Here is a 10968-nt window from a genome sequence, read left to right on the forward strand (position 1 = left end):
GTCATTGCCTCAGGCCACACATTTGTGAAGCCTGATGAAAACTGTTTTCATATGGAAAAGAATGAGCATCACCTGTGGCTCTCTGCTTAATTGCTTTGGAATAGGATGTGTCTGAATCAGCCTCTTGTCCTTGTGTGAGGTTGTGGCTTAGATTCTCAGCACCTGATGAATCTAAAGAACGATCCCATGTTTTTCCAAAACTAAAATGGCCAAAAGAGCAGTCATTGTGGATGAATTTTTTTGCCTTCTTGTGTTAGGTTCCTGACCTTCATCAAGTGAGAATAGGAATCATTTGGGTCAAATGAGTTCTTCAAATCCCTGAAGAGGCTAGCCCATAGGTGCTTCGGTTTTCTCATGACTCCAAATCAGAAAAAAGAATATATACCTGACAGCCAGTAGGACTCAAATTGGAGAAGCGGAACACTTTAACAGCAGGAATATTTCATCACTCCTGATTCACAGGAAAAGTGCCCAGGCCACCCTGATTTTAAGCAAATGAGGGGCAATTGAGCTTATTTTGGACACTTTCTTGGGCTGTGACCCTCATAGTAACCTTCAGCCAGACATAATGATGAGTGTCTATATGGAAGAAGATGACGGCCATGTGGGAGTGTTTTGAATTTAATTGTGGTTATTTTTGTGGTGGTTAGAAAGGATGACTGGGTTCACCTGGGAACAAACTCTGGTGTGATTCTCCTTAGAGACTGAGTTCTGGAACTGAACTCAGAGAAGTATTTCCATGAAATGTGTTGGGATTTTAAAAGGTCATTCATGAGAGTCGCCCTTGGAAACTGAGATCTAGGCCCAGGGTGGCTTTCCACAGACCACTGGGAATCTCAGCTAGCATATCACATGATTTTATTTTGAAAGACTTGGCAGCCATAGTTAAGAGTTAAAACACACATGGACCTCACATTGTAGATCTCAATTGGCCTGGCTTCATGTGGCATTTTGGTCACTCTTTGGGAAGCCTTGCCTGTGGGAGTTCTCCAGAGCTTTCATTGAAATGAGCTTTCTCAAAACATAATGGTTCCTGAAGGAATTGAAACCCACAGTGCCTCCAACTTCATCCTTGAAAAATGGCTAGATAAATACGATGAAATTTTGGAAATTCCCATGACCAGGTGGCACTGGAGAAACTTTGGATTTCCTGTTGCTGATCATGAGTATACCTGACAGTGCCTTGTTTGACTGGGTTTCATGAAAATGGTGTAGAACAGAGATGCCAGTAATTTGGGGCACACTGAGTAGTGGGCCTAGAGCAGGGATGGGAAGGTGTGTGATAAAACATCATGGTGGGGCCATGTGGATCTGCCATTGGCTTCCAAATGGCTTGTGACTGACATGGTGCAGCCCGCAGACCCTTATATGTAAAGGCATCTTGTTATATGGAAAGCTTTTTGGGCAATGTTCAGAATCAGGTTGCTATGGTTATTGGTGCAATTTATGTGGGAAAGAAGCCTGGTTGGTGTATTCTCCTGCAGACCCTCACCCACCACACGTGACAGAACTCCCTCCAGCACTGTGTCCCAGTTAGCTCCTTGCATTTTGTGAAGCAAATACCAAACTCCCAGTGCAGCAGCAAAAATACCACAAAAAGTGGAGGTTGACCAAATAGCTTAACAGTCCACAAAGGGAGACACTTAGCCCACAGTGACCACAGTTTAACTACAAAGAGAGGATTTAGCACTGCTGCCTCATGTTCATTGGAAAATAAGAAACCATGTCCTTCAGGTCACATAGATGCAGACCCAGCTTTGATGGTCTCACTACAAAGGAAGCCAAATCTCCTGACAACAACATATATTTCAAGTGCCCAAACTCAGAGGCAGTTTTTCAAATAGTTTCTAGGCTCTCAGAGCTCCATGTTTGTGGAGTGTTTACACTGTCCCTTACTTTTGGAAACTCCTCTACCACCTCCAAGTATGTGAACTCCCGAGCATTTTCCATTCAGATATGTATTCACAGATTTTCACACTTTTCTACTCTAATTGTGTCTAACTTGGGGCAAAGGTAATGTCAAGGCATTGTTCTGGATGTGAGTGGGAAGATTTTTGTGTAGCACATATTTACATACACATTGAATTCATTTTCCAATTTTCCATTTGAAATACTGAATTCCTGACACTAACCCATACCCTACTAGACTCTGACTAATAATCCTAATATGATGGTAAAAAATAACCCAAACAGAATAGAAATACAAGCCGTTGAGAGGAGGCATGGTGTGTAGTTGGAATTGCCTTTTGCATTATATAGTATAGGAGTTATAAATCTAGTCAATTTTTTGTTGAAATAATTAAACATGAGTTTTTAAAGTTAACAAATATGGGAATCCTGTCTCCCTTTCTCTGTAGCCTATTCAGCACATGTATTTTTATATGCACATAGAGAGTCCTACTGGATATCACACGTACATACTTGTGAGGTAGCTGAATTGGCAGATAAAAATTGTGAGAAGAGATCACTCCTCCTAAACGCTGTTGGAACTGAAAATTCAACCTATGGGTGAGCTTCCTAGTTGAATAACATTATACATGAATCCATGTTCAGTAAAATGAATATTTTTGCATCTGTCGATTTTATATATTTCATGATGAATTTCGATTGGTATATACATTGCTACTTTCTTGTTCTTTTTTTTTGGTTGCTCAAAACATTACAAAGCTCTTGACATATCATATTTCATACATTGGATTCAAGTGGGTTATGAACTCCCATTTTTACCCCAATTATAGATTGCAGAATCACATTGGTTACACATTCACATTTTTACATAATGCCCTATTAGTTACTGTTGAATTCTGCTACCTTTCCTATACTCTACTATCCCCCCTCCCTTCCCCTCCCATCTTCTCTCTCTACCCCATATACTGTAATTCTTTTCTCTCCTTATTTATTTTCCCATTCCCCTCACAACCTCTTATATGTAATTTTGTGTAACAATGAGGGTCTCCCTCCATTATCATGCAATTTCCCTTTTCTCTTCGTTTCCCTCCCACCTCATGTCTCTGTTTAATGTTAATCTTTTCTTCCTGCTCTTCCTCCCTGTTCTGTTCTTAGTTGCTCTCATTATATCCAAGAAGACATTTGGTATTTGTTTTTTAGGGATTGGCTAGCTTCACTAAGCATTATCTGCTCTAGTACCATCCATTTCCCTGAAAATTCCATGATTTTGTCATATTTTAGTGCTGCATAATACTCCATGGTGTATAAATGCCACATTTTTGTTATCCATTCATCTATTAGAGGGCATCGGGTTTGGGTCCACAGTGTAGCAATTGTGAATTGTACTGCTATGAACAACAATGTGGCAGTATCCCCGAGGTTCACTCTTTTAAGGTCTACAGGGAATAGTCCGAAAAGGGCAATAGCTGGGTCAAATTGTGGTTCCATTCCCAGCTTTCCCAAGAATTTCCATACTGCTTTCCAAATTGGCTGCACCAGTTTGCGGGAACAGCTCTCCACATAGGCCTGGTTTGGTTCATCTTTTCGACATTAAGAAGAGAGAGGCTTACTCAGACACAACCCTTCATCCTGACCAGGTTGTTTGCCATAGAAGATGACTTTTGGTCTCTCAGGTCCTTCATAGCTGCCTACATCTTCTCCAAGGTTCAAATCTGCAAGGACCTTTGAGGTTCTCAGAAGGTGGAAGATGCCATACATTGATGAAATGCAAGACGAACTCTGTCCATGCTCTTCTGTAAAGTTAGATTGAGGGAACAGTGTATGGTTAGGGTTAAAAACATGTTCAATTTGGGTTAGGAATCATTCTGCTTGATGAATAATGGTATTGGGAACCTGCGATATTTATAAGACTTTAGAGGTGAAATATAAGTATGAAAACAGAAATCTAGGTAAGATTTGTAGCCCAGAAGGGCGTTAGGCCCTTGATTGGGATTCTTAGCTTTTAATTGTGTTATGCACGTTTGTCTCAGATAAATTGATAATCAAAGGCATAGGACCTTGTACCTTGGATGATTGATTGTAGAAGAGAACATCCACTCAAATTGAGATAGTAGGTAGGATTAGGAAGACAGTCGTAAGTTTAGGAAAAAGAGTGAGTATAAAATGTGGATCAAATGTTCTTTAGCAATAGGGTTTCATTTATAGAGTGAATGTAAATGTCAGCATATGCGAAGAGTCAGTCACAATGATGAAATGGGGAAAATATAGAAAAGAAAATATCAATAGAGACATTACAAAATCAGGCAATTATAAAGTGAGTGATAGGTTTAGACATTTTCAACAGGATTGTGATTGAATACATAATCTTAGGAAGAAACAAATATTTAGTCACCAATAGAAATGAGATTTGAAAGCATTAGGCTACCTGGACATGGATGTTTTTAGTAATCCATGTTCAATTTTCATTTAGGATTTGGTACAATCATAAGTGTGACCTTTGCATTTTGTGCCCAGAAAATTATTGTGATAAAATATATATGTAGATCATGTGACATGAGAATTTCTTTCACCATTTCTGTGAGCAATATTTGAAGACATATAAATTAGTATTGGGGGTACAAAGTGGTGTACCCTGTGTCTATGAATATAGAGATAATGCATGAATAGAACATACTGTGAATAAATAATATAACTGGTTCCACTTTAAATAATGGATTGAATTGATATCTGAATATATATAAGAAATCATATATTGACATACAATCATTCATTCCAACCAGTTATATATCTAATTGTCATCTTAGGGTTATTGTTTATCATGAAGTGTGTGTGAGTTTTGCTTCAAAAGTGATTATGAAAATTGAAAATAATGTGTTTGGAAAGAAGTCTCATAAAATTACCAGTCAAGAAATATGGAGGAAGACATGTGTTCTGAAGCAGGAAGTGATTGAAAATGAAACAAATGCTTATAAATTTGCTAAATTGTGGATGAAATATATATCCTTTAATGTGCATAAACTGATGAAATTGTAATGTACCAGTGTTGAATAAAAATAAACGTCAAAATACACATCATGTACCAAAGGAATCTACTTGCATTGATATTAAACTGGATCAGTTACTGTAGAAATATTAGGATTTGCGTGCATCATTCACCGAAGTTAGTTTCCTTTTTTTAAAATTTTTATTTATGCTTTTTCAAAACATTACATAGTTCTTGATATATCATATTTCTCACTTTGATTCAAGTGCGTTATGAACTCCCATTTTTACCCTGTATACAGATTGCAGAATCACATCACTTACACATCCATTGATTCACATATTGCCATACTAGTGTCTGTTGTATTCTGCTGCCTTTCCTATCCTCTACTATCCCCCTCCCCTCCCCTCTCCTCCCCTCTTCTTCTCTACCCTCTCTACTATAATAAATTTCTCTCCCTTGTATTATTTTTCCCTTTCTTCTCACTTCCTCTTGTATGTAATTTTGTATAATCCTGAGGGCCTCCTTCCATTTCCATGCAATTTCCCTTCTCTCTCCCTTTCCTTCCCACCTCTCATTCTTGTTAATCGTCTTCTCATGCTCTTCATCCCTTCTCTGTTCTTAGTTACTCTCCTTATATCAAAGAAGACATTTGGCATTTGTTTTTTCGGGATTGGCTAATTTCACTTAGCATAATCTGCTCTAGTGCCATCCATTTCCTTGCAAATTCCATGATGTTGTCATTTTTTAATGCAGAGTAATACTCCATTGTGTATAAATGCCACAATTTTTTATCCATTCATCTATTGAAGTGCATCTAGGTTGGTTCCACCGTCTTGCTATTGTGAATTGTGCTGCTGTGAACATTGATGTAGCAGTGTCCCTTTAGCACGCTATTTTTAGGTCTTTAGGGAATTGACTGAGAAAGGGAATAGCTGGGTTTAATGATGGTTCCATTCCCCGCTTTCCAAGGAATCTCCATACTGCTTTCCAAATTGGCTGCACCAATTTGCAGTCCCTCCAGCAATGTATAAGTGTATCTGTTTCCCCACATCCTCGCCAGCACTTGTTGTTTGACTTCATAATTGCTGCCAATCTTCCTGGAGTGAGATGGTATCTTAGGGTGGTTTTGATTCACCTTTCTCTGACTGCTGGAGATGGTGAGCATTTTTTCATGTATTTGTTGATTGATTGTATGTCCTCCTCTGAGAAGTGTCTGTTGAGGTCCTTGGCCCATTTGTTGATTGGGTTATTTGTTATCTTATTGTTTAATTTTTTGTGTTCTTTGTATACTCTGGATATTAGGGCTCTATCTGAAGTGTGAGGAGTAAGATTTGTTCCCAGGATGTAGGCTCCCTATTTACCTCTCTTATTGTTTGTTTTGCTGAGAAAAAACTTTTTACTTTGAGTAAGTCCCATGTGTTGATACAAGTTATTAACTCTTGTGCTATGGGTGTCCTATTGAGGAATTTGGAGCCCGACCCCACAGTATGTAGATCGTAGCCAACTTTTTCTTCTATCAGATGCCATGTCTCTGATTTGATATCAAGGTCCTTGATCCATTTTGAGTTAACTTTTGTGCATGCAACAGAAAGGGATTCAGTTTCATTTTGTTACATATGGATTTCCAGTTTTCCCAGCACCATTTGTTGAAGATGCTATCCTTCCTCCATTGCATGCTTTTAACTCCTTTATCAAATATAAGATTGTTGTAGCATTGTGGATTAATCTCTGTGTCCTACATTCTGTACCATTGGTCCACCCGCCTGTTTTGGTACCAGTACCATGCTGTCTTTGTTACTATTGCTCTGAAATTTAGTTTGAAATCTGGTATCGCTATACCGCCTTATTCACACTTCCTGGTTAGAATTGCTTTTGCTTTTCTGGGTCTTTTATTTTTCCATATGAATTTCATGATTGCTTTCTCTATTTCTACAAGAAATGCGGTTGGGATTTTGATTGGCATTGCGTTAAACCTATAGAGAGCTTTTGGTAATATCACCATTTTGATGATGTTAGTTCTCCCTATCCATGAACAGTGTATATTTTTCCATCTTCTAAGATCTTATTCTACTTCTCTTTATAGGGTTCTGTAGTAAGCATTGTATAAATCTTTCACCTCTTTTGTTAGGTTGATTCCCAAAGATTTTATTTTTAATTTTTGAGGATATTGTGAATGGAGTGTTTTTTTTTTTCTCATTTCTGTTTCAGAAGTTTTGTCGCTGATATACAGAAATGCCTTTGATTTATGCATGTTGATTTTATATCCTGCCACATTGCTGAAATCATTTATTAGTTCTAGTAGTTTTCTTGTAGACCCTTTTGGGTCTTCTATATATAGAATCATGTCCGCTGCAAATAGTGATAATTTAAGTTATTCTTTTCCTATTTTTATGCCTTTAATTTCTTTCATCTGTTTAATTGCTCTGGCCAGTGTTTTGAGAACTATATTGAATAGAAGTGGTGGTAGAGGACATCCCTGTCTTGTTCCAGATATTAGAGGGAATGCTTCAATTTTTCTCCATTCAGAATGATGCTAGCCTGAGGCTTAACATAGATAGCTTTTACAATGTCGAGGTAAGTTCCTGTTATCCCTAGTTTTTCTAATGTTTTGAACATAAAGGGATGCTAAGGGTCTATCGATCTTATTTATTTTTCGAAGAACCAAGCTTTACTTTTGTTAATTTTTTCAATAATTTCTTTTGTTTCAATTTCGTTGTTTTCCGCTCTGATTTTAATTATTTCTTGCCTTCTGCTACATTTGCTGTTGTTTTGCTCTTCCTTTTCTAGGGCTTTGAAATGAAGTGTTAGCTCATCTATTTGTTGTTCTTTCCTTTTTTTGAGGAATGACGTCCATGTGATAAATTTCCCTGTTAAAACTGCTTTCATTGTGTCCCATAGATTTCGATATGTTATGTCTGTATTTTCATTTATCTCTAAGAATTTTTTGATTTCCTCATTTATGTCTTCTGTAACCCATTGATCATTCAGTAACATATTGTTCATTTTCCATGTAATGTAGGATTTTTCCTTCCTTCTTTTTCATTGATTTCCAGTTTCATTCCATTATGATCAGATAAAATTCATGGTATTAAGTCCACCCCTTTATATTTACTGAGGGTTGCCCTATGGCATAATATATAGTCTATTTTTGAGAAGGATCCATGTGCTGCTGAGAAAAAAGTATATCCACTTGATGATAGTTGGTATATTCTATATATGTCAGTTAAGTCTAGGTTATTGATTGTGATATTGAGTTCTATAGTTTCTTTATTCAACTTTTTTTGGAGGATCTGTCCAATGATGAGAGAGGTGTGTTGAAGTCACCCATAATTATTGTGTTGTGGTCTATTTGATTCTTGAACTTGAGGAGAATTTTTTTTATGAACGTCGCAGCACCATTAAATGGTGTGTAAATATTGATAATTTTTATGTCTTGTTGGTGAATGGTTCCTTTTAACAGTATATAATGTCCTTCCTTATCCCTTTTGATTAAATTAGTCTTGAAGTGGATTTTATTCGATATGAGGATGGCCACCCCTGCTTGCTTATGAGAACCGTGTGCATGGTATATTTTTTCCCAACCTTTCACCTTCAGCCTTTGTATGTCTTTTCCATTCAGATGTGTCTGCTGGAGGCAACATATTGTTGGATTTGTTTTTTGAATCCAAGCTACAAGCCTATGTTGCTTTATTGGAGAGTTTAAGCCATTAATGTTTAGAGTTACTATTGATATATGGTTTGTACTGCCAGCCATGTTTGAATATTTATCCTTTTTTTTTAATTTAGTTTGTTTCTCCATGATTAGCTTTCCCCCCGCCCTCTGTCATTACTGAAGCACTTCCCACTGATGGTTTTGGTTGTTGTTTTTTATTTTTACCTCATGTAGTGTTTTGCTCAAGACACTTTGCAATGCTGGTTTTCTGACTGAAAATTTTTTTAGCTTTTGTTTATCATGAAAGATTTTTATTTTGTTGTCGTACCTGAAGCTTAATTTTGCTGGATACAGAATTCTTGGTTGGCATCCATTGTCTTTCAGTGTTTGAAATACATTGTTCCAGGATCTTCTCACTTTCAGTGTCTGTGATGAAAAATCCATTGTTAACATTTTTGGTTTACCCCTGAATGTAATCTGCCACTTTTCTCTTTAAGCTTTTAATATTTTCTCTTTGTTCTGTATATTGCATATCTTCATAACAATGTGTCTTGGCTTTGGTCTACTGTAATTTTGTGTGCTCTGTGTCCTGTAAGCATCTACAATTTGTATATCCGTTTCCTTTTTTATTTCTGGAAAGTTTTCTGTAATTATTTCATTCAGCAGGTTACTCATTCCCTTGGTTTGAATCTCTGTACCTTCCTCTATCCAGATGACTCATCAGTTGTTTTTTTTATGTTATCCCATATCTCTTGGATGTTTTTCTCGTGATTTTTTACCAGCCTTTCTGTGTTGGCTAGACTCTTTTCAAGATGATATATTTTGTCTTCATTATGTGACATTCTGTATTCTACTTGCTACACTCTGTTAGTGATACTATCAATTGAGTTTTTAATTTGGTTTATCGTTTCCTTCATTTCTGGAATTATTGTTTGATTTTTTTATAATCTCTATCCCTGATAAAGATGCTTAACTTCTTCTTTTATCTGTTTATGTAATTCATTTTCAATGTGTTCTTTCACTGTATGGATTTGCTCTCTCGTATCCTCTTTATGGTTCCATTCCATCTGTCTAAGGTATTCCTTGAGTTCTTTATATGACCATTTTTCTGATGATTCTAGGTCCTCCTGAAAATTTAGGTTGTCCTTCATTGTTTGTACTCCTTTTCTTTCGTGTCTTTTTATGCTGCTCATGTTACTTCTTGTTCTGTTTGAGTGCTGAGTTACTGCTTACTCTTATAAATTTATTTGAAGCTTGGGAGGAAAGATATCAGAAGGGATGGGAAGAAGTCACTAAAGAGAATGAGAATAGGTAGGTAGAATTCAAGGAAGAGGGAATAAGAAAATTGAAAAGAAATAAAAAGACAAAAGAAAAAAATAGAAAATAAAGAAGAAATAAATTTTTAAAATAATAATGATAATTTAAAAAATGAAAATTAAAATTTAAAATAATAATAATAATAATAAAATTAAAAAAATAAAAACATTAAAATAAGTTAAAGAACAACAACAAAAAATGAAAATGAAAGAAAAAGAAAAAAAACTAAAAATAAAAAAAAATAATAAAAATACATGAAGTCATAGAGTTCAATTAACTTCTCTTTCAGTAGGTGGAGCTGTACTCACTGGGCCAAGCGTCTCCTCTCAATAGGTGGGAACCAATCACTGTGCAGCAGCTCTTCCTCCCAGATTGGGTGGGTCTCTAATCCTGAGTACCTAGGGCCTTCTCTTGTGTTTCCTCAAGCCAGGCTCCACTCAACTGTGACGCTCACCACAATACTGGCTACATGTCAGGTCTCTGCTCCTGGTAGCCCTGTTTTCATGAACGCCTGGCACACTCTCCCTGTTTGCCCTCCTCAGACCCTAAGTTTGTAGAGCTTTGGGCTGACAGCCCCCAGCAAATTTGCTTACCCTCCGGTAGCCATGCCCCCATTAGCTGGTGCTGGTTGTCAGCACTGGTGGGAGCGGTAGCTGGGAATTTTGCGCCGCGAGTCCCGCACCACACCTGATTCCCTTGGTCTGGCTATCTTGCTCATGGGAGAGCTGGGAGGGTCCCTTAAGGGAGAACTGGGAGGGGCCCTTAAGGTTTCCCAGCTGTGTTGAGAGAGATGGATAGGGGATTACACACCTGTCATGCTGATTTCAATAATGTTATCTCCTCTGCCCATGACGTCAGTTCTCTGCCATGGTGTTATCCCATGCAAATGGTGACCGTTCATTCCTTTTTCCAGGTGACCAATGCAACGGTTGGTCCTAACTGTCTCTCCCAAGCCCCATTTCAATCCAGTGGCCACTGCCTATGAAGGCTCAGTTTGCTTTTACCTCTGTAAATTCAGAAGGGCCGACCAGTTATTTCAGTGGGAACGTTAGTTCTGAGTCACGGGAAGCAGGCAAATCTGAGCTTGTATGCAGCTGAACTGGGC

The sequence above is a fragment of the Callospermophilus lateralis genome, unplaced genomic scaffold (assembly GCF_048772815.1).
Source record: "Callospermophilus lateralis isolate mCalLat2 unplaced genomic scaffold, mCalLat2.hap1 Scaffold_1482, whole genome shotgun sequence".
NCBI classification, from domain to species: Eukaryota; Metazoa; Chordata; class Mammalia; order Rodentia; family Sciuridae; genus Callospermophilus; species Callospermophilus lateralis.